We start from the raw sequence: 26,786 nt of genomic DNA, 5'->3' as shown, positions 1-26,786 counted from the left end.
CTTTTGTCTTGTCTTGTCTTGTCTTGCCTTGCCTTGCCTTGCTTTGCCTTGCCTTGCCTTGCCTTGCATGGTCATGTCTTGTCTTGTCTTGTCTTGTCTTGTCTTGTCTTGTCTTGTCTTGTCTTGTCTTGTCTTGTCTTGTCTTGTCTTGTCTTGTCTTGTCTTGTCTTGTCTTGTCTTGTCTTTCTTTTGTATTGTATTTGTCTTGTCTTGTCTTGTCTTTCTTGTCTTGTCTTGTCTTGTCTTGTCTTGCCTTGCCTTGCCTTGCCTTGCTTTGCCTTGACTTGCCTTGCCTTGCCTTGCCTTGCATGGTCATGTCTTGTATGGTCTTGTCTTGTATGGTCTTTCTTTTGTCTTGTCTTGTCTTGTCTTGTCTTGTCTTGTATGGTCTTGTCTTGTCTTGTCTTGTCTTGTCTTGTATGGTCTTTCATTTGTCTTGTCTTGTCTTGTCTTGTCTTGTCTTGTCTTTCTTTTGTATTGTATTTGTCTTGTCTTGTCTTGTCTTTCTTGTCTTGTCTTGTCTTGTCTTGTCTTGCCTTGTCTTGTCTTGTCTTGTCTTGTCTTGTCTTGTATGGTCTTTCTTTTGTATTGTATTTGTCTTGTCTTGTCTTTCTTGTCTTGTCTTGTCTTGTCTTGTCTTGCCTTGCCTTGCCTTGCCTTGCCTTGCCTTGCCTTGCCTTGCTTTGCCTTGACTTGCCTTGCCTTGCCTTGCATGGTCATGTCTTGTATGGTCTTGTCTTGTATGGTCTTTCTTTTGTCTTGTCTTGTCTTGTCTTGTCTTGTCTTGTCTTGTCTTGTCTTGTATGGTCTTTCATTTGTCTTGTCTTGTCTTGTCTTGTCTTGTCTTGTCTTTCTTTTGTATTGTATTTGTCTTGTCTTGTCTTGTCTTTCTTGTCTTGTCTTGTCTTGTCTTGCCTTGTCTTGTCTTGTCTTGTCTTGTCTTGTATGGTCTTTCTTTTGTCTTGTCTTTGTCTTGTCTTGTCTTGTCTTGTCTTGTCTTGTCTTGTCTTGTCTTTCTTTTGTATTGTATTTGTCTTGTCTTGTCTTGTCTTTCTTGTCTTGTCTTGTCTTGTCTTGTCTTGTCTTGTCTTGTCTTGTCTTGTCTTGTCTTGCCTTGCCTTGCCTTGCCTTGCCTTGCTTTGCCTTGACTTGCCTTGCCTTGCCTTGCATGGTCATGTCTTGTATGGTCTTGTCTTGTATGGTCTTTCTTTTGTCTTGTCTTGTCTTGTCTTGTCTTGTCTTGTCTTGTCTTTCTTTTGTATTGTATGGTCTTGTCTTGTATGGTCTTTCTTTTGTCTTGTCTTGTCTTGTCTTGTCTTGTCTTGTCTTGTCTTGTCTTTCTTTTGTATTGTATTTGTCTTGTCTTGTCTTGTCTTTCTTGTCTTGTCTTGTCTTGTCTTGTCTTGTCTTGTCTTGCCTTGTATGGTCTTTCTTTTGTCTTGTCTTTGTCTTGTCTTGTCTTTTGTCTTGTCTTGCCTTGTCTTATCTTGTCTTGTCTTGTATGGTCTTTCTTTTGTCTTGTCTTGTCTTGTCTTGTCTTGTCTTGTCTTTCTTTTGTATTGTATTTGTCTTGTCTTGTCTTGTCTTTCTTGTCTTGTCTTGCCTTGTCTTGTCTTGTCTTGTCTTGTCTTGTATGGTCTTTCTTTTGTCTTGTCTTTGTCTTGTCTTGTCTTTTGTCTTGTCTTGCCTTGTCTTATCTTGTCTTGTCTTGTATGGTCTTTCTTTTGTCTTGTCTTGTCTTGTCTTGTCTTGTCTTGTCTTTTCTTGCCTTGCCTTGCTTTGCCTTGACTTGCCTTGCCTTGCCTTGCCTTGCATGGTCATGTCTTGTATGGTCTTGTCTTGTATGGTCTTGTCTTGCCTTGTCTTGTCTTGTCTTGTCTTGTCTTGTCTTGTATGGTCTTTCTTTTGTATTGTATTTGTCTTGTCTTGTCTTGTCTTTCTTGTCTTGTCTTGTCTTGTCTTGTCTTGCCTTGCCTTGCCTTGCCTTGCCTTGCCTTGCCTTGCCTTGCTTTGCCTTGACTTGCCTTGCCTTGCCTTGCATGGTCATGTCTTGTATGGTCATGTCTTGTATGGTCTTTCTTTTGTCTTGTCTTGTCTTGTCTTGTCTTGTATGGTCTTTCATTTGTCTTGTCTTGTCTTGTCTTGTCTTGTCTTTCTTTTGTATTGTATTTGTCTTGTCTTGTCTTGTCTTTCTTGTCTTGTCTTGTCTTGTCTTGCCTTGTCTTGTCTTGTCTTGTCTTGTCTTGTATGGTCTTTCTTTTGTCTTGTCTTTGTCTTGTCTTGTCTTGTCTTGTCTTGTCTTGTCTTGTCTTGTCTTGTCTTTCTTTTGTATTGTATTTGTCTTGTCTTGTCTTGTCTTTCTTGTCTTGTCTTGTCTTGTCTTGTCTTGTCTTGTCTTGCCTTGCCTTGCCTTGCCTTGCCTTGCTTTGCCTTGACTTGCCTTGCCTTGCCTTGCATGGTCATGTCTTGTATGGTCTTGTCTTGTATGGTCTTTCTTTTGTCTTGTCTTGTCTTGTCTTGTCTTGTCTTTCTTTTGTATTGTATGGTCTTGTCTTGTATGGTCTTTCTTTTGTCTTGTCTTGTCTTGTCTTGTCTTGTCTTGTCTTGTCTTGTCTTTCTTTTGTATTGTATTTGTCTTGTCTTGTCTTGTCTTTCTTGTCTTGTCTTGTCTTGTCTTGTCTTGTCTTGTCTTGCCTTGTATGGTCTTTCTTTTGTCTTGTCTTTGTCTTGTCTTGTCTTTTGTCTTGTCTTGCCTTGTCTTATCTTGTCTTGTCTTGTATGGTCTTTCTTTTGTCTTGTCTTGTCTTGTCTTGTCTTGTCTTGTCTTTCTTTTGTATTGTATTTGTCTTGTCTTGTCTTGTCTTTCTTGTCTTGTCTTGTCTTGTCTTGTCTTGCCTTGTCTTGTCTTGTCTTGTCTTGTCTTGTATGGTCTTTCTTTTGTCTTGTCTTTGTCTTGTCTTGTCTTTTGTCTTGTCTTGCCTTGTCTTATCTTGTCTTGTCTTGTATGGTCTTTCTTTTGTCTTGTCTTGTCTTGGCTTGTCTTGTCTTGTCTTTTCTTGCCTTGCCTTGCTTTGCCTTGACTTGCCTTGCCTTGCCTTGCCTTGCATGGTCATGTCTTGTATGGTCTTGTCTTGTATGGTCTTGTCTTGCCTTGTCTTGTCTTGTCTTGTCTTGTCTTGTATGGTCTTTCTTTTGTATTGTATTTGTCTTGTCTTGTCTTTCTTGTCTTGTCTTGTCTTGTCTTGTCTTGCCTTGCCTTGCCTTGCCTTGCCTTGCCTTGCCTTGCCTTGCTTTGCCTTGACTTGCCTTGCCTTGCCTTGCATGGTCATGTCTTGTATGGTCATGTCTTGTATGGTCTTTCTTTTGTCTTGTCTTGTCTTGTCTTGTATTGTATGGTCTTTCATTTGTCTTGTCTTGTCTTGTCTTGTCTTGTCTTGTCTTGTCTTGTCTTGTCTTGTCTTGTCTTGTCTTGTCTTGTCTTGTCTTGTCTTGTCTTGTCTTGTCTTGTCTTGTCTTGTCTTGACTTTCTTTTGTATTGTATTTGTCTTGTCTTGTCTTGTCTTTCTTGTCTTGTCTTGTCTTGCCTTGTCTTGTCTTGTCTTGTCTTGTCTTGTCTTGTCTTGTCTTGTCTTGTATGGTCTTTCTTTTGTCTTGTCTTTATCTTGTCTTGTCTTGTCTTGTCTTGTCTTGTCTTTCTTTTGTATTGTATTTGTCTTGTCTTGTCTTGTCTTTCTTGTCTTGTCTTGTCTTGTCTTGTCTTGTCTTGCCTTGCCTTGCCTTGCCTTGCCTTGCCTTGCCTTGACTTGCCTTGCCTTGCCTTGCCTTGCATGGTCATGTCTTGTATGGTCTTGTCTTGTATGGTCTTTCTTTTGTCTTGTCTTGTCTTGTCTTGTCTTGTCTTGTCTTTCTTTTGTATTTTATGGTCTTGTCTTGTATGGTCTTTCTTTTGTCTTGTCTTGTCTTGTCTTGTCTTGTCTTGTCTTGTCTTGTCTTGTCTTGTCTTGTCTTGTCTTGTCTTGTCTTTCTTTTGTATTGTATTTGTCTTGTCTTGTCTTGTCTTTCTTGTCTTGTCTTGTCTTGTCTTGTCTTGTCTTGTCTTGCCTTGCCTTGCCTTGCATGGTCATGTCTTGTATGGTCTTGTCTTGTATGGTCTTTCTTTTGTCTTGTCTTGTCTTGTCTTGTCTTGTCTTGTCTTGTCTTGTATGGTCTTTCATTTGTCTTGTCTTGTCTTGTCTTGTCTTGTCTTTCTTTTGTATTGTATTTGTCTTGTCTTGTCTTGTCTTTCTTGTCTTGTCTTGTCTTGTCTTGCCTTGTCTTGTCTTGTCTTGTCTTGTATGGTCTTTCTTTTGTCTTGTCTTTGTCTTGTCTTGTCTTTTGTCTTGTCTTGCCTTGTCTTATCTTGTCTTGTCTTGTATGGTCTTTCTTTTGTCTTGTCTTGTCTTGTCTTGTCTTGTCTTTTCTTGCCTTGCCTTGCTTTGCCTTGACTTGCCTTGCCTTGCCTTGCATGGTCATGTCTTGTATGGTCTTGTCTTGTATGGTCTTGTCTTGCCTTGTCTTGTCTTGTCTTGTCTTGTCTTGTCTTTCTTTTGTATTGTATTTGTCTTGTCTTGTCTTGTCTTTCTTGTCTTGTCTTGTCTTGTCTTGTCTTGTCTTGCCTTGCCTTGCCTTGCCTTGCTTTGCCTTGACTTGCCTTGCCTTGCCTTGCCTTGCATGGTCATGTCTTGTATGGTCTTGTCTTGTATGGTCTTTCTTTTGTCTTGTCTTGTCTTGTCTTGTCTTGTCTTGTCTTGTCTTTTCTTGTCTTTCTTTTGTATTGTATTGTATTTGTCTTGTCTTGTCTTGTCTTTCTTGTCTTGTCTTGTCTTGTCTTGCCTTGTCTTGTCTTGTCTTGTCTTGTCTTGTATGGTCTTTCTTTTGTCTTGTCTTTGTCTTGTCTTGTCTTTTGTCTTGTCTTGTCTTGCATTGTCTTATCTTGACTTGTCTTGTATGGTCTTTCTTTTGTCTTGTCTTGTCTTGTCTTGTCTTGTCTTGTCTTGCCTTGCCTTGCCTTGCCTTGCCTTGCCTTGCTTTGCCTTGACTTGCCTTGCCTTGCCTTGCCTTGCATGGTCATGTCTTGTCTTGTCTTGTCTTGTCTTGTCTTGTCTTGTCTTGTCTTGTCTTGTCGTCTTGTCTTGTCTTGTCTTGTCTTGTCTTGTCTTTCATTTGTCTTGTCTTGTCTTGTCTTGTCTTGTCTTGTCTTTCATTTGTCTTGTCTTGTCTTTTCTTGTCTTGTCTTGCCTTGCCTTGCCTTGCCTTGCCTTGCTTTGCCTTGACTTGCCTTGCCTTGCCTTGCATGGTCATGTCTTGTATGGTCTTGTCTTGTATGGTCTTGTCTTTCTTTTGTATTGTATTTGTCTTGTCTTGTCTTGTCTTTCTTGTCTTGTCTTGTCTTGTCTTGCCTTGTCTTGTCTTGTCTTGTCTTCTCTTGTATGGTCTTTCTTTTGTCTTGTCTTTGTCTTGTCTTGTCTTGTCTTGTCTTGTCTTGTCTTGTCTTGTCTTGTCTTGTCTTTCTTTTGTATTGTATTTGTCTTGTCTTGTCTTGTCTTGTCTTGTCTTGTCTTGTCTTGTCTTGCCTTGCCTTGCCTTGCCTTGCCTTGCTTTGCCTTGACTTGCCTTGCCTTGCCTTGCATGGTCATGTCTTGTATGGTCTTGTCTTGTATGGTCTTTCTTTTGTCTTGTCTTGTCTTGTCTTGTCTTGTCTTGTCTTTCTTTTGTATTGTATGGTCTTGTCTTGTATGGTCTTTCTTTTGTCTTGTCTTGTCTTGTCTTGTCTTGTCTTGTCTTGTCTTGTCTTGTCTTTCTTTTGTATTGTATTTGTCTTGTCTTGTCTTGTCTTTCTTGTCTTGTCTTGTCTTGTCTTGTCTTGTCTTGTCTTGTCTTGCCTTGTATGGTCTTTCTTTTGTCTTGTCTTTGTCTTGTCTTGTCTTTTGTCTTGTCTTGCCTTGTCTTATCTTGTCTTGTCTTGTATGGTCTTTCTTTTGTCTTGTCTTGTCTTGTCTTGTCTTGTCTTGTCTTTCTTTTGTATTGTATTTGTCTTGTCTTGTCTTGTCTTTCTTGTCTTGTCTTGTCTTGCCTTGTCTTGTCTTGTCTTGTCTTGTATGGTCTTTCTTTTGTCTTGTCTTTGTCTTGTCTTGTCTTTTGTCTTGTCTTGCCTTGTCTTATCTTGTCTTGTCTTGTATGGTCTTTCTTTTGTCTTGTCTTGTCTTGTCTTGTCTTGTCTTGTCTTTTCTTGCCTTGCCTTGCTTTGCCTTGACTTGCCTTGCCTTGCCTTGCCTTGCATGGTCATGTCTTGTATGGTCTTGTCTTGTATGGTCTTGTCTTGCCTTGTCTTGTCTTGTCTTGTCTTGTCTTGTCTTGTATGGTCTTTCTTTTGTATTGTATTTGTCTTGTCTTGTCTTTCTTGTCTTGTCTTGTCTTGTCTTGTCTTGCCTTGCCTTGCCTTGCCTTGCCTTGCCTTGCCTTGCCTTGCTTTGCCTTGACTTGCCTTGCCTTGCCTTGCATGGTCATGTCTTGTATGGTCATGTCTTGTATGGTCTTTCTTTTGTCTTGTCTTGTCTTGTCTTGTCTTGTATGGTCTTTCATTTGTCTTGTCTTGTCTTGTCTTGTCTTGTCTTGTCTTGTCTTGTCTTGTCTTGTCTTGTCTTGTCTTGTCTTGTCTTGTCTTGTCTTGACTTTCTTTTGTATTGTATTTGTCTTGTCTTGTCTTGTCTTTCTTGTCTTGTCTTGTCTTGCCTTGTCTTGTCTTGTCTTGTCTTGTATGGTCTTTCTTTTGTCTTGTCTTTGTCTTGTCTTGTCTTGTCTTGTCTTGTCTTTCTTTTGTATTGTATTTGTCTTGTCTTGTCTTGTCTTTCTTGTCTTGTCTTGTCTTGTCTTGTCTTGTCTTGCCTTGCCTTGCCTTGCCTTGCCTTGCTTTGCCTTGACTTGCCTTGACTTGCCTTGCCTTGCCTTGCCTTGCATGGTCATGTCTTGTATGGTCTTGTCTTGTATGGTCTTTCTTTTGTCTTGTCTTGTCTTGTCTTGTCTTGTCTTGTCTTTCTTTTGTATTGTATGGTCTTGTCTTGTATGGTCTTTCTTTTGTCTTGTCTTGTCTTGTCTTGTCTTGTCTTGTCTTGTCTTGTCTTGTCTTGTCTTTCTTTTGTATTGTATTTGTCTTGTCTTGTCTTGTCTTTCTTGTCTTGTCTTGTCTTGTCTTGTCTTGTCTTGTCTTGTCTTGCCTTGCCTTGCCTTGCCTTGCTTTGCCTTGACTTGCCTTGCCTTGCCTTGCCTTGCATGGTCATGTCTTGTATGGTCTTGTCTTGTATGGTCTTTCTTTTGTCTTGTCTTGTCTTGTCTTGTCTTGTCTTGTCTTGTCTTGTCTTGTCTTGTCTTGTATGGTCTTTCATTTGTCTTGTCTTGTCTTGTCTTGTCTTGTCTTGTCTTTCTTTTGTATTGTATTTGTCTTGTCTTGTCTTGTCTTTCTTGTCTTGTCTTGTCTTGCCTTGTCTTGTCTTGTCTTGTCTTGTATGGTCTTTCTTTTGTCTTGTCTTTGTCTTGTCTTGTCTTTTGTCTTGTCTTGCCTTGTCTTATCTTGTCTTGTCTTGTATGGTCTTTCTTTTGTCTTGTCTTGTCTTGTCTTGTCTTGTCTTTTCTTGCCTTGCCTTGCTTTGCCTTGACTTGCCTTGCCTTGCCTTGCATGGTCATGTCTTGTATGGTCTTGTCTTGTATGGTCTTGTCTTGCCTTGTCTTGTCTTGTCTTGTCTTGTCTTGTCTTGTCTTTCTTTTGTATTGTATTTGTCTTGTCTTGTCTTGTCTTGTCTTTCTTGTCTTGTCTTGTCTTGTCTTGTCTTGCCTTGCCTTGCCTTGCTTTGCCTTGCTTTGCCTTGACTTGCCTTGCCTTGCCTTGCCTTGCATGGTCATGTCTTGTATGGTCTTGTCTTGTATGGTCTTTCTTTTGTCTTGTCTTGTCTTGTCTTGTCTTGTCTTGTCTTTTCTTGTCTTTCTTTTGTATTGTATTGTATTTGTCTTGTCTTGTCTTGTCTTTCTTGTCTTGTCTTGTCTTGTCTTGCCTTGTCTTGTCTTGTCTTGTCTTGTCTTGTATGGTCTTTCTTTTGTCTTGTCTTTGTCTTGTCTTGTCTTTTGTCTTGTCTTGTCTTGCATTGTCTTATCTTGACTTGTCTTGTATGGTCTTTCTTTTGTCTTGTCTTGTCTTGTCTTGTCTTGTCTTGTCTTGTCTTGCCTTGCCTTGCCTTGCCTTGCCTTGCTTTGCCTTGACTTGCCTTGCCTTGCCTTGCCTTGCATGGTCATGTCTTGTCTTGTCTTGTCTTGTCTTGTCTTGTCTTGTCTTGTCTTGTCGTCTTGTCTTGTCTTGTCTTGTCTTGTCTTGTCTTTCATTTGTCTTGTCTTGTCTTGTCTTGTCTTGTCTTGTCTTTCATTTGTCTTGTCTTGTCTTGTCTTGTCTTGTCTTGCCTTGCCTTGCCTTGCCTTGCCTTGCCTTGCTTTGCCTTGACTTGCCTTGCCTTGCCTTGCATGGTCATGTCTTGTATGGTCTTGTCTTGTATGGTCTTTCTTTTGTCTTGTCTTGTCTTGTCTTGTCTTGTCTTGATTTGTATTGTCTTGTCTTGTCTTGTCTTGTCTTGTATGGTCTTTCTTTTGTCTTGTCTTTGTCTTGTCTTGTCTTTTGTCTTGTCTTGTCTTGCCTTGTCTTGTCTTGTCTTGTCTTGTCTTGTCTTGTCTTGTCTTTCATTTGTCTTGTCTTGTCTTGTCTTGTCTTTCATTTGTCTTGTCTTGTCTTGTCTTGTCTTGTCTTTCTTTTGTATTGTATTTGTCTTGTCTTGTCTTGTCTTGTCTTTCTTGTCTTGTCTTGTCTTGTCTTGTCTTACCTTGTCTTGTCTTGTCTTGTCTTGTATGGTCTTTCTTTTGTCTTGTCTTTGTCTTGTCTTGTCTTTTGTCTTGTCTTGTCTTGCCTTGTCTTATCTTGTCTTGTCTTGTATGGTCTTTCTTTTGTCTTGTCTTTCTTTTGTATTGTATTTGTCTTGTCTTGTCTTGTCTTGTCTTTCTTGTCTTGTCTTGTCTTGCCTTGTCTTGTCTTGTCTTGTCTTGTCTTGTCTTGTATGGTCTTTCTTTTGTCTTGTCTTTGTCTTGTCTTGTCTTTTGTCTTGTCTTGTCTTGCCTTGTCTTATCTTGTCTTGTCTTGTCTTGTCTTGTCTTGTCTTGTCTTGTCTTGTCTTTCTTTTGTATTGTATTTGTCTTGTCTTGTCTTGTCTTTCTTGTCTTGTCTTGTCTTGTCTTGTCTTGCCTTGCCTTGCCTTGCATGGTCATGTCTTGTATGGTCTTGTCTTGTATGGTCTTTCTTTTGTCTTGTCTTGTCTTGTCTTGTCTTGTCTTGTCTTTCTTGTCTTGTCTTGTCTTGTCTTGTCTTGTCTTGTCTTGCCTTGTCTTGTCTTGTCTTGTCTTGTCTTGTATGGTCTTTCTTTTGTCTTGTCTTTGTCTTGTCTTGTCTTTTGTCTTGTCTTGTCTTGCCTTGTCTTATCTTGTCTTGTCTTGTCTTGTCTTTCTTTTGTATTGTATTTGTCTTGTCTTGTCTTGTCTTGTCTTGTCTTTCTTGTCTTGTCTTGTCTTGTCTTGCCTTGTCTTGTCTTGTCTTGTCTTGTATGGTCTTTCTTTTGTCTTGTCTTTGTCTTGTCTTGTCTTTTGTCTTGTCTTGCCTTGTCTTATCTTGTCTTGTCTTGTGTGGTCTTTCATTTGTCTTGTCTTGTCTTGTCTTGTCTTGTCTTTTCTTGCCTTGCCTTGCTTTGCCTTGACTTGCCTTGCCTTGCCTTGCCTTGCATGGTCATGTCTTGTATGGTCTTGTCTTGTATGGTCTTGTCTTGCCTTGTCTTGTCTTGTCTTGTCTTGTCTTGTCTTTCTTTTGTATTGTATTTGTCTTGTCTTGTCTTGTCTTTCTTGTCTTGTCTTGTCTTGTCTTGTCTTGCCTTGCCTTGCCTTGCTTTGCCTTGACTTGCCTTGCCTTGCCTTGCCTTGCATGGTCATGTCTTGTATGGTCTTGTCTTGTATGGTCTTTCTTTTGTCTTGTCTTGTCTTGTCTTGTCTTGTCTTGTCTTGTCTTGTCTTGTCTTGTCTTGTATGGTCTTTCATTTGTCTTGTCTTGTCTTGTCTTGTCTTGTCTTTCTTTTGTATTGTATTGTATTTGTCTTGTCTTGTCTTGTCTTTCTTGTCTTGTCTTGTCTTGTCTTGCCTTGTCTTGTCTTGTCTTGTCTTGTCTTGTCTTGTATGGTCTTTCTTTTGTCTTGTCTTTGTCTTGTCTTGTCTTTTGTCTTGTCTTGTATTGCCTTGTCTTATCTTGTCTTGTCTTGTATGGTCTTTCTTTTGTCTTGTCTTGTCTTGTCTTGTCTTGTCTTGTCTTGTCTTGTCTTGCCTTGCCTTGCCTTGCTTTGCCTTGACTTGCCTTGCCTTGCCTTGCATGGTCATGTCTTGTCTTGTCTTGTCTTGTCTTGTCTTGTCTTGTCGTCTTGTCTTGTCTTGTCTTGTCTTGTCTTGTCTTTGTCTTCTCTTGTCTTGTCTTTTGTCTTGTCTTGTCTTGTCTTGCCTTGTCTTGTCTTGTCTTGTCTTGTCTTGTCTTGTCTTGTCTTTCATTTGTCTTGTCTTGTCTTGTCTTGTCTTGTCTTGTCTTTCATTTGTCTTGTCTTGTCTTGTCTTGTCTTGTCTTGTCTTGTCTTTCTTTTGTATTGTATTTGTCTTGTCTTGTCTTGTCTTGTCTTTCTTGTCTTGTCTTGTCTTGTCTTGCCTTGTCTTGTCTTGTCTTGTCTTGTCTTGTCTTGTATGGTCTTTCTTTTGTCTTGTCTTTGTCTTGTCTTGTCTTTTGTCTTGTCTTGTCTTGCCTTGTCTTATCTTGTCTTGTCTTGTATGGTCTTTCTTTTGTCTTGTCTTTCTTTTGTATTGTATTTGTCTTGTCTTGTCTTGTCTTGTCTTTCTTGTCTTGTCTTGTCTTGTCTTGCCTTGTCTTGTCTTGTCTTGTCTTGTCTTGTCTTGTCTTGTATGGTCTTTCTTTTGTCTTGTCTTTGTCTTGTCTTGTCTTTTGTCTTGTCTTGTCTTGCCTTGTCTTATCTTGTCTTGTCTTGTCTTGTCTTGTCTTGTCTTTCTTTTGTATTGTATTTGTCTTGTCTTGTCTTGTCTTGTCTTGTCTTTCTTGTCTTGTCTTGTCTTGTCTTGCCTTGCCTTGCCTTGCATGGTCATGTCTTGTATGGTCTTGTCTTGTATGGTCTTTCTTTTGTCTTGTCTTGTCTTGTCTTGTCTTGTCTTGTCTTGTCTTGTCTTGTCTTGTCTTTCTTGTCTTGTCTTGTCTTGTCTTGTCTTGTCTTGTCTTGTCTTGCCTTGTCTTGTCTTGTCTTGTCTTGTCTTGTCTTGTATGGTCTTTCTTTTGTCTTGTCTTTGTCTTTACTTGTCTTTTGTCTTGTCTTGTCTTGCCTTGTCTTATCTTGTCTTGTCTTGTCTTGTCTTGTCCTTCTTTTGTATTGTATTTGTCTTGTCTTGTCTTGTCTTGTCTTGTCTTGTCTTGCTTTGCCTTGACTTGCCTTGCCTTGCCTTGCCTTGCATGGTCATGTCTTGTATGGTCTTGTCTTGTATGGTCTTGTCTTGCCTTGTCTTTGTCTTGTCTTGTCTTGTCTTGTCTTGTCTTGTCTTGTCTTGTCTTGTCTTGTCTTGTCTTGTCTTGTCTTGTCTTGTCTTGTCTTGTCTTGTCTTGTCTTGTCTTGTCTTGTCTTGTCTTGTCTTGTCTTGTCTTGTCTTGTCTTGTCTTGTCTTGTCTTGTCTTGTCTTGTCTTGTCTTTCTTTTGTATTGTATTTGTCTTGTCTTGTCTTGTCTTGTCTTGTCTTGTCTTTCTTGTCTTGTCTTGTCTTGTCTTGTCTTGTCTTGTCTTGTCTTGCCTTGCCTTGCCTTGCCTTGCCTTGCTTTGCCTTGACTTGCCTTGCCTTGCCTTGCCTTGCATGGTCATGTCTTGTATGGTCTTGTCTTGTATGGTCTTTCTTTTGTCTTGTCTTGTCTTGTCTTGTCTTGTCTTGTCTTGTATGGTCTTTCATTTGTCTTGTCTTGTCTTGTCTTGTCTTGTCTTGTCTTTCTTTTGTATTGTATTTGATTTGATTTGATTTGATTTTATTGAACCATTTCATATTTTATAAATAGATACAATACCTCCTATAAAAAACTGAAACAGTCAGGGATAACACAAAAAGTCCATAGACTTATTTCCATTGTGGTCCCTATACATAATCAGGTCCAACAATCAGCAGCATAGCAAGCATGCCATCGTAATATAATCATTATAACATAACACAATATATTCAATTTAATTCATAAACATTATTAAAACTTTTAATTAGCAAACGTTCCCTTTTCATACAACCATTCCTTAACAGCCTGTCTAAACCCTTGCAAACTGTCGCATATTTTAAAAGGCCCTGGCAAACGATTCCACAACGATACTGCTATAAACCTGAAAGAATCCCTACCCACTTTACTTTTACAGCATGGCAGTACTAAATCTGTGGATGATCTTCTTGTAAAATAACCATGAACATCCCTCACCTGAATAAAATAATTTTTAAAATACTGTGGAACAGTTCCATGTATAATCTTGTACACGTTACCCAATTCTATCAGAGCAACCCTATCCTGAACTTTTAACCACCCAATCATTTGAAAATGATTCATTTCCAAATGGGTTCTCATGGGGAGGTTTAAAATAACCCTAACTAATTTATTTTGAGATGTTTGAAGCCTAGTTTTAATCTGTTTTGCAATGCCATTATACCATGAACAACAGGCATAATCAAAAAAAGGCTGAACCAAAGCCCCTGACAAGGTAATCATAGTTTTTCTATCTAAAAACTTTGAAATTCTTGCAAGAAACCTAATTCTTTGATTAATCTTAGTTAAAATCTTATCTGCCTGACCCCTACCTGATATATATCTATCTAAAATACATCCTAAATATGTAACTGAGTCCCTGGTTTTTAACACAATGTCCCCCACAACCACATTAAAAACTGAGATCTTGTTTAATTTTACTCTCGTTCCAAATAAAATTGATTCTGATTTTTCCAAATGAAGAGACAACCTATTCTCGGACAACCACCTACTAACCTTTAATAATTCATCACTTAATGTACGTTCTATAATACTTTTATCTTTGTCAGAAAATAAAAGTGCTGAATCATCTGCGTACAAAAGAAGTTTACATGAACATATCGACTCTAAATCGTTGATATACAAAAGGAAAAAGAGTGGACCCAATACACTTCCTTGGGGAACCCCACAATCAATAAATCTGGGTAAGGATAAAACACCTCCTATTTCCACCTGCTGTTTACGTCCTTTTAAATATGAAGCAACCCATTTTACAGCAATATCCTTAAAACCAATAGCTTTTATCTTTGTCAATAAAATCTCATGGTCAACAGTATCAAAAGCCTTCTGTAGGTCCAACATTACCATGCCGCATAAATTCCCTTTATCTATCTCGCTTCTAATAAAATCAGTTAAATAAAGTAAACACGTATCAGTGGAATGAGACTTCCTAAAACCAGATTGAAATTCATAAATAAGATTTTGGCCAGTCAAATAATCATTTATTTGTTCAAAGATAATCTTTTCGATTATCTTTGATAAAGTACTTAGAATAGATATTGGCCTATAATTTTCTTCATTTAATTTACTACCTTTCTTGTGAAAAGGAATCACCCTTGCATCTTTAAACTGTACTGGAAAGTACCCATATTGAATTGATAAATTAATGATATGTGTGATGCATGGGGAAATAACCTCTGCAGCATCTCTTAAAAATCTAGCTGGGATATTATCAAGACCCGTTGCTTTAGAACAGTTTAAATTCATAAGTTTTTTACATACTGCTTCCTCTGACACATAATTAAAAGAAAAACTATCCATCACAACCCCTTGTCGTTTATAATAGTTGTGAACATAACTCTCCCCATACTGACCATTCTGACTGGGCAACTTATCCACTAGTCTACTAGAAACTGAGGTAAAAAAACTATTTAGCCTTTCTGCCACCTCTCTCTTATCTGACATAACCCTGTTTTCAGATTCCAAACTAAAACTACTACTTTTAGTTGTCAATCGATTACTATAACCAAGCTGCTTAAGCGACTTCCATAACTTACTAGAATCCTTCCTATATTCAAATATCTTTTCTTTGAAATAAGTCTTTTTATTTTTTTCTATTAATCTGTTTACCGTATTCCTTTGTTTTTTAAATTCTGTCCAGCTCTCATCATCCTTATTTCTTATGAAAATTGAATACAATCTATTTCTCTTCCTAATTTCTTCCAAAATTTCACTATTCATCCAAGGTGCGCTTCTTTGCTTTACTCTAATGTGTCTTACTGGAGCTAATTTATCTACTACCTTTAAAAACATACTTTTAAAAACTAACACTGCTTGATCCACATTATTACATTTTAAAACCTCTGACCAATTCATTTGACTTAAACCTTCTAAAAACACATCCTTACTGTACCGTTTTAAAGACCTAATATTTATAGTATTATGACAATTAAGCACATTTTTCTTAATCTTTCTTGTACAAAAAACACCACAATGATCACTCATCCCATAATGTATAACACCACTTTTGACTATCTTAGACTTATCGGACACTAGAACAAGATCAATTACAGTCTGTGTAGACAAACAGACTCGTGTTGGTTCATTAATTAATTGATAAAAACCGAACATACGACAAAAATTCATCAAGGCCTTAAATGAAGTAATATCAGCATTCCAAACATCAGTATTAAAATCACCAACCATAATCACTTCTGTTTTAACCATGTATTCACATCTACCACATACCTCTTCTAATAAATCATAAAAATTACTCTGATCTGGAGGTCTGTAGCATGTTCCAATCAAGATAGGCTTACACATTGGTAACAAGATATCTAACCATACAGCTTCGATTTCATCATGATTTAGGTCTTCCCTTTGTTTAAAATTTAAATCTGCCCTTATATAGACACATACTCCTCCACCTTTACGATTCCGATCTCTACGCACAATAACATAATTCTCAATCTCTATTTCTGCGTCTCTAATAGAACTGTCCAGCCAAGATTCTGAAATACACAGCAGAGCAACTCTATTGCTTCTACACAGAAGTCGAATCTCATCAATCTTAGGTCGAAGGCTTCTGATGTTAAGATGACGTATATGCAGACCCCTTGATGAAAAAAACGAGTCCACGCTGTGGTTTTCTTGCCGCACAATACGCTCGAAACCTGGCTGAGTGTTCCGGCTTCCCATTCGAGCAGTCGGTGTTTCCATATGTACCGGCATATGTGCAATACCACTTCCATCGCAACGCGCACATACTTTCGCATTCTCCTTCGCCTTCAGTCCTCGCCAAGATAACCCTCCTGGTCCTGGACATTGATGTATATCCCCTGATATTAACAAACATATTGAAATAATCAGGTAATTCATTCTATTACTTTGATGATTGCGAGTACACTTGAGCTGACGCTTGGCCGGAAACAAAGACGGGTAAACAAACGTATCCAGGAATACGCTCTTTCCATGACCAAAATGCTTATCTCTACACATTTCCTGATGGTCCAAATTAATTTCTAAAAGTTCCATTCGTCGTCCGTGCAACTTTCCACAAAAAAACTCTAAAAACAACAAATAAATTAAAAGAGTTAACAACATTCCAAACATGCCACACTTGCCAGCCGCCATCTTAGATCCTGATCGGTTCTAGTTAGTCTGACAAGACTATTTGTCTTGTCTTGTCTTGTCTTTCTTGTCTTGTCTTGTCTTGTCTTGCCTTGTCTTGTCTTGTCTTGTCTTGTCTTGTATGGTCTTTCTTTTGTCTTGTCTTTGTCTTGTCTTGTCTTTTGTCTTGTCTTGTCTTGCCTTGTCTTATCTTGTCTTGTCTTGTATGGTCTTTCTTTTGTCTTGTCTTGTCTTGTCTTGTCTTGTCTTGCCTTGCCTTGCCTTGCCTTGCCTTGCCTTGCCTTGCCTTGACTTGACTTGACTTGCCTTGCCTTGCATGGTCATGTCTTGTCTTGTCTTGTCTTGTCTTGTCTTGTCTTGTCTTGTCTTGTCTTGTCTTGTCTTGTCTTGTCTTGTCTTGTCTTTCTTTTGTATTGTATTTGTCTTGTCTTGTCTTGTCTTGCCTTGCCTTGCCTTGCCTTGCCTTGCCTTGCCTTGCCTTGCCTTGCCTTGCCTTGCCTTGCCTTGCATGGTCATGTCTTGTCTTGTCTTGTCTTGTCTTGTCTTGTCTTGTCTTGTCTTTGTCTTGTCTTGTCTTGTCTTGTCTTGTCTTGTCTTGTCTTGTCTTGTCTTGTCTTGTCTTGTCTTGTCTTGTCTTGTCTTGTCTTGTCTTGTCTTGTCTTGTCTTGTCTTGTCTTGTCTTGTCTTTCTTTTGTATTGTATTTGTCTTGTCTTGTCTTGTCTTGTCTTGTCTTGTCTTGTCTTGTCTTGTCTTGTCTTGTCTTGCCTTGCCTTGCCTTGCCTTGCCTTGCCTTGCCTTGCCTTGCCTTGCTTTGCCTTGACTTGCCTTGCCTTGCCTTGCCTTGCATGGTCATGTCTTGTATGGTCTTGTCTTGTATGGTCTTTCTTTTGTCTTGTCTTGTCTTGTCTTGTCTTGTCTTGTCTTGTCTTGTCTTGTCTTGTCTTGTCTTGTCTTTCTTTTGTATTGTATTAGTCTTGTCTTGTCTTGTCTTTCTTGTCTTGTCTTGTCTTGCCTTGCCTTGTCTTGCCTTGCCTTGCCTTGCCTTGCCTTGCCTTGCATGGTCATGTCTTGTATGGTCTTGTCTTGTATGGTCTTGTCTTGCCTTGTCTTGTCTTGTCTTGTCTTGTCTTGTATGGTCTTTCTTTTGTCTTGTCTTTGTCTTGTCTTGTCTTTTGTCTTGTCTTGTCTTGCCTTGTCTTATCTTGTCTTGTCTTGTATGGTCTTTCTTTTGTCTTGTCTTTGTCTTGTCTTGTCTTGTCTTTTGTCTTGTCTTGTCTTGTCTTTTGTCTTGTCTTTTGTCTTGTCGTGTCGTGTCGTGTCGTGTCATGCCTTGCCTTGCCTTGCCTTGCCTTGCCTTGTCTTGTCTTGTATGGTCTTTCATTTGTCTTGTCTTGTCTTTGTCTTGTCTTGTCCTGTTTTGTCTTGCCTTGCCTTGCCTTGCCTTGCCTTGCCTTGCCTTGCCTTGCCTTGCCTTGCCTTGCATGGTCATGTCTTGTCTTGTCTTGTCTTGTCTTGTCTTGTCTTGTCTTGTCTTTCTTGTCTTGTCTTGTCTTGTCTTGTCTTGTCTTGCCTTGCCTTGCCTTGCCTTGCCTTGCTTTGCCTTGACTTGCCTTGCCTTGCATGGTCATGTCTTGTCTTGTCTTGTCTTGTATGGTCTTTCATTTGTCTTGTCTTTTCTTGTCTTGTCTTGTCTTGTCTTGTCTTGTCTTGCCTTGCCTTGCCTTGCCTTGCCTTGCCTTGCCTTGCATGGTCATGTCTTGTATGGTCTTGTCTTGTATGGTCTTGTCTTGCCTTGTCTTGTCTTGTCTTGTATGGTCTTTCTTTTGTCTTGTCTTGTCTTTGTCTTGTCTTGTCTTTTGTCTTGTCTTGTCTTTTGTCTTGTCTTTTGTCTTGTCTTTTGTCTTTTGTCTTGTCTTGTCTTGTCTTGTCTTGTCTTGTCTGGCCTTGCCTTGTCTTGTCTTGTCTTGTCTTGTCTTGTCTTGTATGGTCTTGTCTTGTCTTGTCTTGTCTTGTCTTTCCTTGCCTTGCCTTGCCTTGCCTTGTCTTGTATGGTCTTGTATGGTCTTGTCTTGTATGGTCTTGTCTTGTATGGTCTTGTCTTGCCTTGTCTTGTCTTGTCTTGTCTTGTCTTGTATGGTCTTTCTTTTGTCTTGTATTTGTCTTGTCTTGTCTTTCTTGTCTTGTCTTGTCTTGTATGGTCTTTCATTTGTCTTGTCTTGTCTTGTCTTTGTCTTGTCTTGTCTTGTCTTGTATGGTCTTGTATGGTCTTTCATTTGTCTTGTCTTGTCTTGTCTTGTCTTGTCTTGTCTTGTCTTGTATGGTCTTTCTTTTGTCTTGTCTTGCCTTGCCTTGCCTTGCCTTGCCTTGCCTTGCCTTGCCTTGCCTTGCCTTGCATGGTCATGTCTTGTATGGTCTTGTCTTGTATGGTCTTGTCTTGTATGGTCTTTCTTTTGTCTTGTCTTGTCTTGCCTTGCCTTGCCTTGCCTTGCCTTGCCTTGCCTTGCCTTGCCTTGCCTTGCATGGTCATGTCTTGTATGGTCTTGTCTTGTATGGTCTTTCTTTTGTCTTGTCTTGTCTTGTCTTGTCTTGTCTTGTCTTTCAATTGTCTTGTCTTGTCTTGTCTTGTCTTGTCTTGTCTTGTCTTTCTTTTGTATTGTATTTGTCTTGTCTTGTCTTGTGTTTCTTGTCTTGTCTTGTCTTGTCTTGTCTTGTCTTGCCTTGCCTTGCCTTGCCTTGCTTTGCCTTGACTTGCCTTGCCTTGCCTTGCCTTGCATGGTCATGTCTTGTATGGTCTTGTCTTGTATGGTCTTGTCTTGCCTTGTCTTGTCTTGTCTTGTCTTGTCTTGTCTTGTCTTGTATGGTCTTTCTTTTGTCTTGTCTTTGTCTTGTCTTGTCTTTTGTCTTGTCTTGTCTTGCCTTGTCTTATCTTGTCTTGTCTTGTATGGTCTTTCTTTTGTCTTGTCTTTGTCTTGTCTTGTCTTGTCTTTTGACTTGTCTTGTCTTGTCTTTTGTCTTGTCTTTTGTCTTGTCTTTTGTCTTGTCGTGTCGTGTCGTGCCTTGCCTTGCCTTGCCTTGCCTTGCCTTGCCTTGCCTTGCCTTGCCTTGCCTTGTCTTGTATGGTCTTTCATTTGTCTTGTCTTGTCTTTGTCTTGTCTTGTCTTGTCTTGTCTTGTCTTGCCTTGCCTTGCCTTGCCTTGCATGGTCATGTCTTGTCTTGTCTTTGTCTTGTCTTGTCTTGTCTTTTGTCTTTTGTCTTGTCTTTTGTCTTGTCTTTTGTCTTGTCTTGTCGTGTCGTGTCGTGTCTTGCCTTGCCTTGCCTTGCCTTGCCTTGCCTTGCCTTGCCTTGTCTTGTATGGTCTTTCATTTGTCTTGTCTTGTCTTGTCTTGCCTTGCCTTGCCTTGCCTTGCCTTGCCTTGCCTTGCCTTGCCTTGCCTTGCCTTGCCTTGCATGGTCATGTCTTGTCTTGTCTTGTCTTGTCTTGCCTTGCCTTGCCTTGCCTTGCCTTGCTTTGCCTTGCCTTGCCTTGCTTTGCCTTGACTTGCCTTGCCTTGCCTTGCCTTGCATGCTCATGTCTTGTATGGTCTTGTCTTGTATGGTCTTGTCTTGCCTTGTCTTGTCTTGTCTTGTCTTGTCTTGTCTTGTATGGTCTTTCTTTTGTCTTGTCTTTGTCTTGTCTTGTCTTTTGTCTTGTCTTGTCTTGTCTTGTCTTTCTTTTGTATTGTATTTGTCTTGTCTTGTCTTGTCTTTCTTGTCTTGTCTTGTCTTGTCTTGCCTTGCCTTGCCTTGCCTTGCTTTGCCTTGACTTGCCTTGCCTTGCCTTGCATGGTCATGTCTTGTATGGTCTTGTCTTGTATGGTCTTGTCTTGCCTTGTCTTGTCTTGTCTTGTATGGTCTTTCTTTTGTCTTGTCTTGTCTTGTCTTGTCTTGTCTTGTCTTGTCTTTCTTTTGTATTGTATTTGTCTTGTCTTGTCTTGTCTTTCTTGTCTTGTCTTGTCTTGTCTTGTCTTGCCTTGCCTTGCCTTGTCTTTCTTTTGTATTGTATTTGTCTTGTCTTGTCTTGTCTTTCTTGTCTTGTCTTGTCTTGTCTTGTCTTGTCTTGCCTTGCCTTGCCTTGCCTTGCCTTGCCTTGCCTTGCCTTGCTTTGCCTTGACTTGCCTTGCCTTGCCTTGCCTTGCCTTGCATGGTCATGTCTTGTATGGTCTTGTCTTGTATGGTCTTTCTTTTGTCTTGTCTTGTCTTGTCTTGTCTTGTCTTGTCTTGTCTTGTATGGTCTTTCATTTGTCTTGTCTTGTCTTGTCTTGTCTTGTCTTTCTTTTGTATTGTATTTGTCTTGTCTTGTCTTGTCTTTCTTGTCTTGTCTTGTCTTGTCTTGCCTTGTCTTGTCTTGTCTTGTCTTGTCTTGTATGGTCTTTCTTTTGTCTTGTCTTTGTCTTGTCTTGTGTCTTGTCTTGTCTTGCCTTGTCTTATCTTGTCTTATCTTGTATGGTCTTTCTTTTGTCTTGTCTTGTCTTGTCTTGTCTTGTCTTGTCTTGTCTTGCCTTGCCTTGCTTTGCCTTGACTTGCCTTGCCTTGCCTTGCCTTGCATGGTCATGTCTTGTCTTGTCTTGTCTTGTCTTGTCTTGTCTTGTCTTGTCTTGTCTTGTCTTGTCTTGTCTTGTCTTGTCTTGTCTTTCTTTTGTATTGTATTTGTCTTGTCTTGTCTTGTCTTTCTTGTCTTGTCTTGTCTTGTCTTGTCTTGCCTTGCCTTGCCTTGCCTTGCCTTGCATGGTCATGTCTTGCCTTGTCTTGTCTTGTCTTGTCTTGTCTTGTCTTGTCTTGTCTTGTCTTGTCTTGTCTTGTCTTGTCTTGTCTTGTCTTGTCTTGTCTTGTCTTGTCTTGTCTTGTCTTGTCTTGTCTTGTCTTGTCTTTCTTTTGTATTGTATTTGTCTTGTCTTGTCTTGTCTTTCTTGTCTTGTCTTGTCTTGTCTTGTCTTGCCTTGCCTTGCCTTGCTTTGCCTTGCCTTGCCTTGCCTTGCCTTGCCTTGCATGGTCATGTCTTGTATGGTCTTGTCTTGTATGGTCTTTCTTTTGTCTTGTCTTGTCTTGTCTTGTCTTGTCTTGTCTTGTCTTGTCTTGTATGGTCTTTCATTTGTCTTGTCTTGTCTTGTCTTGTCTTGTCTTGTCTTGTCTTGTCTTTCTTTTGTATTGTATTTGTCTTGTCTTGTCTTGTCTTTCTTGTCTTGTCTTGTCTTGTCTTGCCTTGTCTTGTCTTGTCTTGTCTTGTCTTGTCTTGTCTTGTATGGTCTTTCTTTTGTCTTGTCTTTGTCTTGTCTTGTCTTTTGTCTTGTCTTGTCTTGCCTTGTCTTATCTTGTCTTGTCTTGTATGGTCTTTCTTTTGTCTTGTCTTGTCTTGTCTTGTCTTGTCTTGCCTTGCCTTGCCTTGCCTTGACTTGCCTTGCCTTGCCTTGCCTTGCCTTGCATGGTCATGTCTTGTCTTGTCTTGTCTTGTCTTGTCTTGTCTTGTCTTGTCTTTCTTTTGTATTGTATTTGTCTTGTCTTGTCTTGTCTTGTCTTTCTTGTCTTGTCTTGTCTTGTCTTGTCTTGTCTTGTCTTGTCTTGCCTTGCCTTGCCTTGCCTTGCCTTGCTTTGCCTTGACTTGCCTTGCCTTGCCTTGCCTTGCCTTGCATGGTCATGTCTTGTCTTGTCTTGTCTTGTCTTGTCTTGTCTTGTCTTGTCTTGTCTTGTCTTGTCTTGTCTTGTCTTGTCTTGTCTTGTCTTGTCTTGTCTTGTCTTGTCTTGTCTTGTCTTGTCTTGTCTTGTCTTGTCTTGTCTTTCTTTTGTATTGTATTTGTCTTGTCTTGTCTTGTCTTGTCTTGTCTTGTCTTGTCTTGTCTTGTCTTTCTTTTGTATTGTATTTGTCTTGTCTTGTCTTGTCTTGTCTTGTCTTGTCTTGTCTTGTCTTTCTTTTGTATTGTATTTGTCTTGTCTTGTCTTGTCTTGTCTTGTCTTGTCTTTCTTTTGTATTGTATTTGTCTTGTCTTGTCTTTCTTGTCTTGTCTTGTCTTGTCTTGTCTTGCCTTGCCTTGCCTTGCCTTGCCTTGCCTTGCCTTGCATGGTCATGTCTTGTATGGTCTTGTCTTGTATGGTCTTTCTTTTGTCTTGTCTTGTCTTGTCTTGTCTTGTCTTGTCTTGTATGGTCTTTCATTTGTCTTGTCTTGTCTTGTCTTGTCTTGTCTTTCTTTTGTATTGTATTTGTCTTGTCTTGTCTTGTCTTTCTTGTCTTGTCTTGTCTTGTCTTGCCTTGTCTTGTCTTGTCTTGTCTTGTATGGTCTTTCTTTTGTCTTGTCTTTGTCTTGTCTTGTCTTGTCTTGTCTTGTCTTTCTTTTGTATTGTATTTGTCTTGTCTTGTCTTGTCTTGTCTTTCTTGTCTTGTCTTGTCTTGTCTTGTCTTGTCTTGCCTTGCCTTGCCTTGCCTTGCTTTGCCTTGACTTGCCTTGCCTTGCCTTGCCTTGCATGGTCATGTCTTGTATGGTCTTGTCTTGTATGGTCTTTCTTTTGTCTTGTCTTGTCTTGTCTTGTCTTGTCTTGTCTTGTCTTGTCTTGTCTTGTCTTGTCTTGTCTTGTCTGTCTTGTCTTTCTTTTGAATTGTATTTGTCTTGTCTTGTCTTGTCTTGTCTTGTCTTGTCTTGTCTTGTCTTGTCTTGTCTTGTCTTGTCTTGTCTTTCTTTTGTATTGTATTTGTCTTGTCTTGTCTTGTCTTGTCTTGTCTTGTCTTGTCTTGTCTTTCTTTTGTATTGTATTTGTCTTGTCTTGTCTTGTCTTGTCTTGTCTTTCTTTTGTATTGTATTTGTCTTGTCTTGTCTTTCTTGTCTTGTCTTGTCTTGTCTTGTCTTGCCTTGCCTTGCCTTGCCTTGCTTTGCCTTGCCTTGCCTTGCCTTGCCTTGCATGGTCATGTCTTGTATGGTCTTGTCTTGTATGGTCTTTCTTTTGTCTTGTCTTGTCTTGTCTTGTCTTGTCTTGTATGGTCTTTCATTTGTCTTGTCTTGTCTTGTCTTGTCTTGTCTTGTCTTGTCTTGTCTTTCTTTTGTATTGTATTTGTCTTGTCTTGTCTTGTCTTGTCTTTCTTGTCTTGTCTTGTCTTGTCTTGTCTTGCCTTGTCTTGTCTTGTCTTGTCTTGTATGGTCTTTCTTTTGTCTTGTCTTTGTCTTGTCTTGTCTTGTCTTGTCTTGTCTTTCTTTTGTATTGTATTTGTCTTGTCTTGTCTTGTCTTTCTTGTCTTGTCTTGTCTTGTCTTGTCTTGTATGGTCTTTCATTTGTCTTGTCTTGTCTTGTCTTGTCTTGTCTTGTCTTGTCTTTCTTTTGTATTGTATTTGTCTTGTCTTGTCTTGTCTTTCTTGTCTTGTCTTGTCTTGTCTTGCCTTGTCTTGTCTTGTCTTGTCTTGTATGGTCTTTCTTTTGTCTTGTCTTTGTCTTGTCTTGTCTTTTGTCTTGTCTTGTCTTGCCTTGTCTTATCTTGTCTTGTCTTGTATGGTCTTTCTTTTGTCTTGTCTTGTCTTGTCTTGTCTTGCCTTGCCTTGCCTTGCCTTGCTTTGCCTTGACTTGCCTTGCCTTGCCTTGCCTTGCCTTGCATGGTCATGTCTTGTCTTGTCTTGTCTTGTCTTGTCTTGTCTTGTCTTGTCTTGTCTTGTCTTTCTTTTGTATTGTATTTGTCTTGTCTTGTCTTGTCTTTCTTGTCTTGTCTTGTCTTGTCTTGTCTTGTCTTGTCTTGTCTTGCCTTGCCTTGCCTTGCCTTGCCTTGCTTTGCCTTGACTTGCCTTGCCTTGCCTTGCCTTGCATGGTCATGTCTTGTATGGTCTTGTCTTGTATGGTCTTTCTTTTGTCTTGTCTTGTCTTGTCTTGTCTTGTCTTGTCTTGTCTTGTATGGTCTTTCATTTGTCTTGTCTTGTCTTGTCTTGTCTTGTCTTTCTTTTGTATTGTATTTGTCTTGTCTTGTCTTGTCTTGTCTTTCTTGTCTTGTCTTGTCTTGTCTTGTCTTGCCTTGTCTTGTCTTGTCTTGTCTTGTCTTGTCTTGTCTTGTCTTGTATGGTCTTTCTTTTGTCTTGTCTTTGTCTTGTCTTGTCTTTTGTCTTGTCTTGTCTTGCCTTGTCTTATCTTGTCTTGTCTTGTATGGTCTTTCTTTTGTCTTGTCTTGTCTTGTCTTGTCTTGTCTTGTCTTGCCTTGCCTTGCCTTGCCTTGCTTTGCCTTGACTTGCCTTGCCTTGCCTTGCCTTGCATGGTCATGTCTTGTATTGTCTTGTCTTGTATGGTCTTGTCTTGCCTTGTCTTGTCTTGTCTTGTCTTGTCTTGTCTTGTCTTGTCTTTCTTTTGTATTGTATTTGTCTTGTCTTGTCTTGTCTTTCTTGTCTTGTCTTGTCTTGTCTTGTCTTGCCTTGCCTTGCCTTGCTTTGCCTTGACTTGCCTTGCCTTGCCTTGCCTTGCATGGTCATGTCTTGTATGGTCTTGTCTTGTATGGTCTTTCTTTTGTCTTGTCTTGTCTTGTCTTGTCTTGTCTTGTCTTGTATGGTCTTTAATTTGTCTTGTCTTGTCTTGTCTTGTCTTGTCTTTCTTTTGTATTGTATTGTATTTGTCTTGTCTTGTCTTGTGTTGTCTTTCTTGTCTTGTCTTGTCTTGTCTTGCCTTGTCTTGTCTTGTCTTGTCTTGTCTTGTCTTGTCTTGTATGGTCTTTCTTTTGTCTTGTCTTTGTCTTGTCTTGTCTTTTGTCTTGTCTTGTCTTGCCTTGTCTTATCTTGTCTTGTCTTGTATGGTCTTTCTTTTGTCTTGTCTTGTCTTGTCTTGTCTTGTCTTGCCTTGCCTTGCCTTGCTTTGCCTTGACTTGCCTTGCCTTGCCTTGCCTTGCATGGTCATGTCTTGTATGGTCTTGTCTTGTATGGTCTTGTCTTGTCTTGTCTTGTCTTGTCTTGTCTTGTCTTGTCTTGTCTTGTATGGTCTTGTCTTGTATGGTCTTTCTTTTGTCTTGTCTTTGTCTTGTCTTGTCTTTTGTCTTGTCTTGTCTTGCCTTGTCTTATCTTGTCTTGTCTTGTATGGTCTTTCTTTTGTCTTGTCTTGTCTTGTCTTGTCTTGTCTTGCCTTGCCTTGCCTTGCCTTGCTTTGCCTTGCTTTGCCTTGACTTGCCTTGCCTTGCCTTGCATGGTCATGTCTTGTCTTGTCTTGTCTTGTCTTGTCTTGTCTTGTCTTGTCGTGTCTTGTCTTGTCTTGTCTTGTCTTGTCTTTCTTTTGTATTGTATTTGTCTTGTCTTGTCTTGTCTTGTCTTTCTTGTCTTGTCTTGTCTTGTCTTGTCTTGTCTTGCCTTGCCTTGCCTTGCCTTGCCTTGCCTTGCCTTGCATGGTCATGTCTTGTCTTGTCTTGTCTTGTCTTGTCTTGTCTTGTCTTGTCTTGTCTTGTCTTGTCTTGTCTTTCTTGTCTTTTTTTTGTATTGTATTTGTCTTGTCTTGTCTTTCTTGTCTTGTCTTGTCTTGTCTTGTCTTGCCTTGCCTTGCCTTGCCTTGCCTTGCCTTGCCTTGCCTTGCTTTGCCTTGACTTGCCTTGCCTTGCCTTGCATGGTCATGTCTTGTATGGTCTTGTCTTGTATGGTCTTTCTCTTGTCTTGTCTTGTCTTGTCTTGTCTTGTCTTGTCTTGTCTTGTCTTGTCTTGTCTTGTATGGTCTTTCATTTGTCTTGTCTTGTCTTCTCTTGTCTTGTCTTGTCTTGTCTTGTCTTGTCTTGTCTTTCTTTTGTATTGTATTTGTCTTGTCTTGTCTTGTCTTTCTTGTCTTGTCTTGTCTTGCCTTGTCTTGTCTTGTCTTGTCTTGTCTTGTATGGTCTTTCTTTTGTCTTGTCTTTGTCTTGTCTTGTCTTGTCTTGTCTTGTCTTGTCTTGTCTTTCTTTTGTATTGTATTTGTCTTGTCTTGTCTTGTCTTTCTTGTCTTGTCTTGTCTTGTCTTGTCTTGTCTTGCCTTGCCTTGACTTGCCTTGCTTTGCCTTGACTTGCCTTGCCTTGCCTTGCATGGTCATGTCTTGTCTTGTCTTGTCTTGTCTTGTCTTGTCTTGTCTTGTCTTGTCTTGTCTTGTCTTGTCTTGTCTTGTCTTGTCTTGTCTTGTCTTGTCTTTCTTTTGTATTGTATTTGTCTTGTCTTGTCTTGTCTTGTCTTGTCTTGTCTTGTCTTCTCTTGTCTTGTCTTTCTTTTGTATTGTATTTGTCTTGTCTTGTCTTGTCTTGTCTTGTCTTGTCTTGTCTTGTCTTGTCTTTCTTTTGTATTGTATTTGTCTTGTCTTGTCTTGTCTTGTCTTGTCTTGTCTTTCTTTTGTATTGTATTTGTCTTGTCTTGTCTTTCTTGTCTTGTCTTGTCTTGTCTTGTCTTGCCTTGCCTTGCCTTGCCTTGCCTTGCCTTGCCTTGCCTTGCCTTGCATGGTCATGTCTTGTATGGTCTTGTCTTGTATGGTCTTTCTTTTGTCTTGTCTTGTCTTGTCTTGTCTTGTCTTGTCTTGTCTTGTCTTGTATGGTCTTTCATTTGTCTTGTCTTGTCTTGTCTTGTCTTGTCTTGTCTTTCTTTTGTATTGTATTTGTCTTGTCTTGTCTTGTCTTTCTTGTCTTGTCTTGTCTTGTCTTGCCTTGTCTTGTCTTGTCTTGTCTTGTCTTGTATGGTCTTTCTTTTGTCTTGTCTTTGTCTTGTCTTGTCTTGTCTTGTCTTTCTTTTGTATTGTATTTGTCTTGTCTTGTCTTGTCTTGTCTTTCTTGTCTTGTCTTGTCTTGTCTTGTCTTGTCTTGTCTTGCCTTGCCTTGCCTTGCCTTGCTTTGCCTTGACTTGCCTTGCCTTGCCTTGCCTTGCATGGTCATGTCTTGTATGGTCTTGTCTTGTATGGTCTTTCTTTTGTCTTGTCTTGTCTTGTCTTGTCTTGTCTTGTCTTGTCTTGTCTTGTCTTGTCTTGTCTTGTCTTGTCTTGTCTTGTCTTGTCTTGTCTTGTCTTGTCTTGTCTTGTCTTGTCTTGTCTTGTCTTG

This window comes from Trichomycterus rosablanca, chromosome 21, assembly GCF_030014385.1.
Source record: "Trichomycterus rosablanca isolate fTriRos1 chromosome 21, fTriRos1.hap1, whole genome shotgun sequence".
NCBI lineage: Eukaryota > Metazoa > Chordata > Actinopteri > Siluriformes > Trichomycteridae > Trichomycterus > Trichomycterus rosablanca.
The sequence above is the reverse complement of the archived record's forward strand: the minus strand, read 5'-3'. Positions refer to the sequence as shown.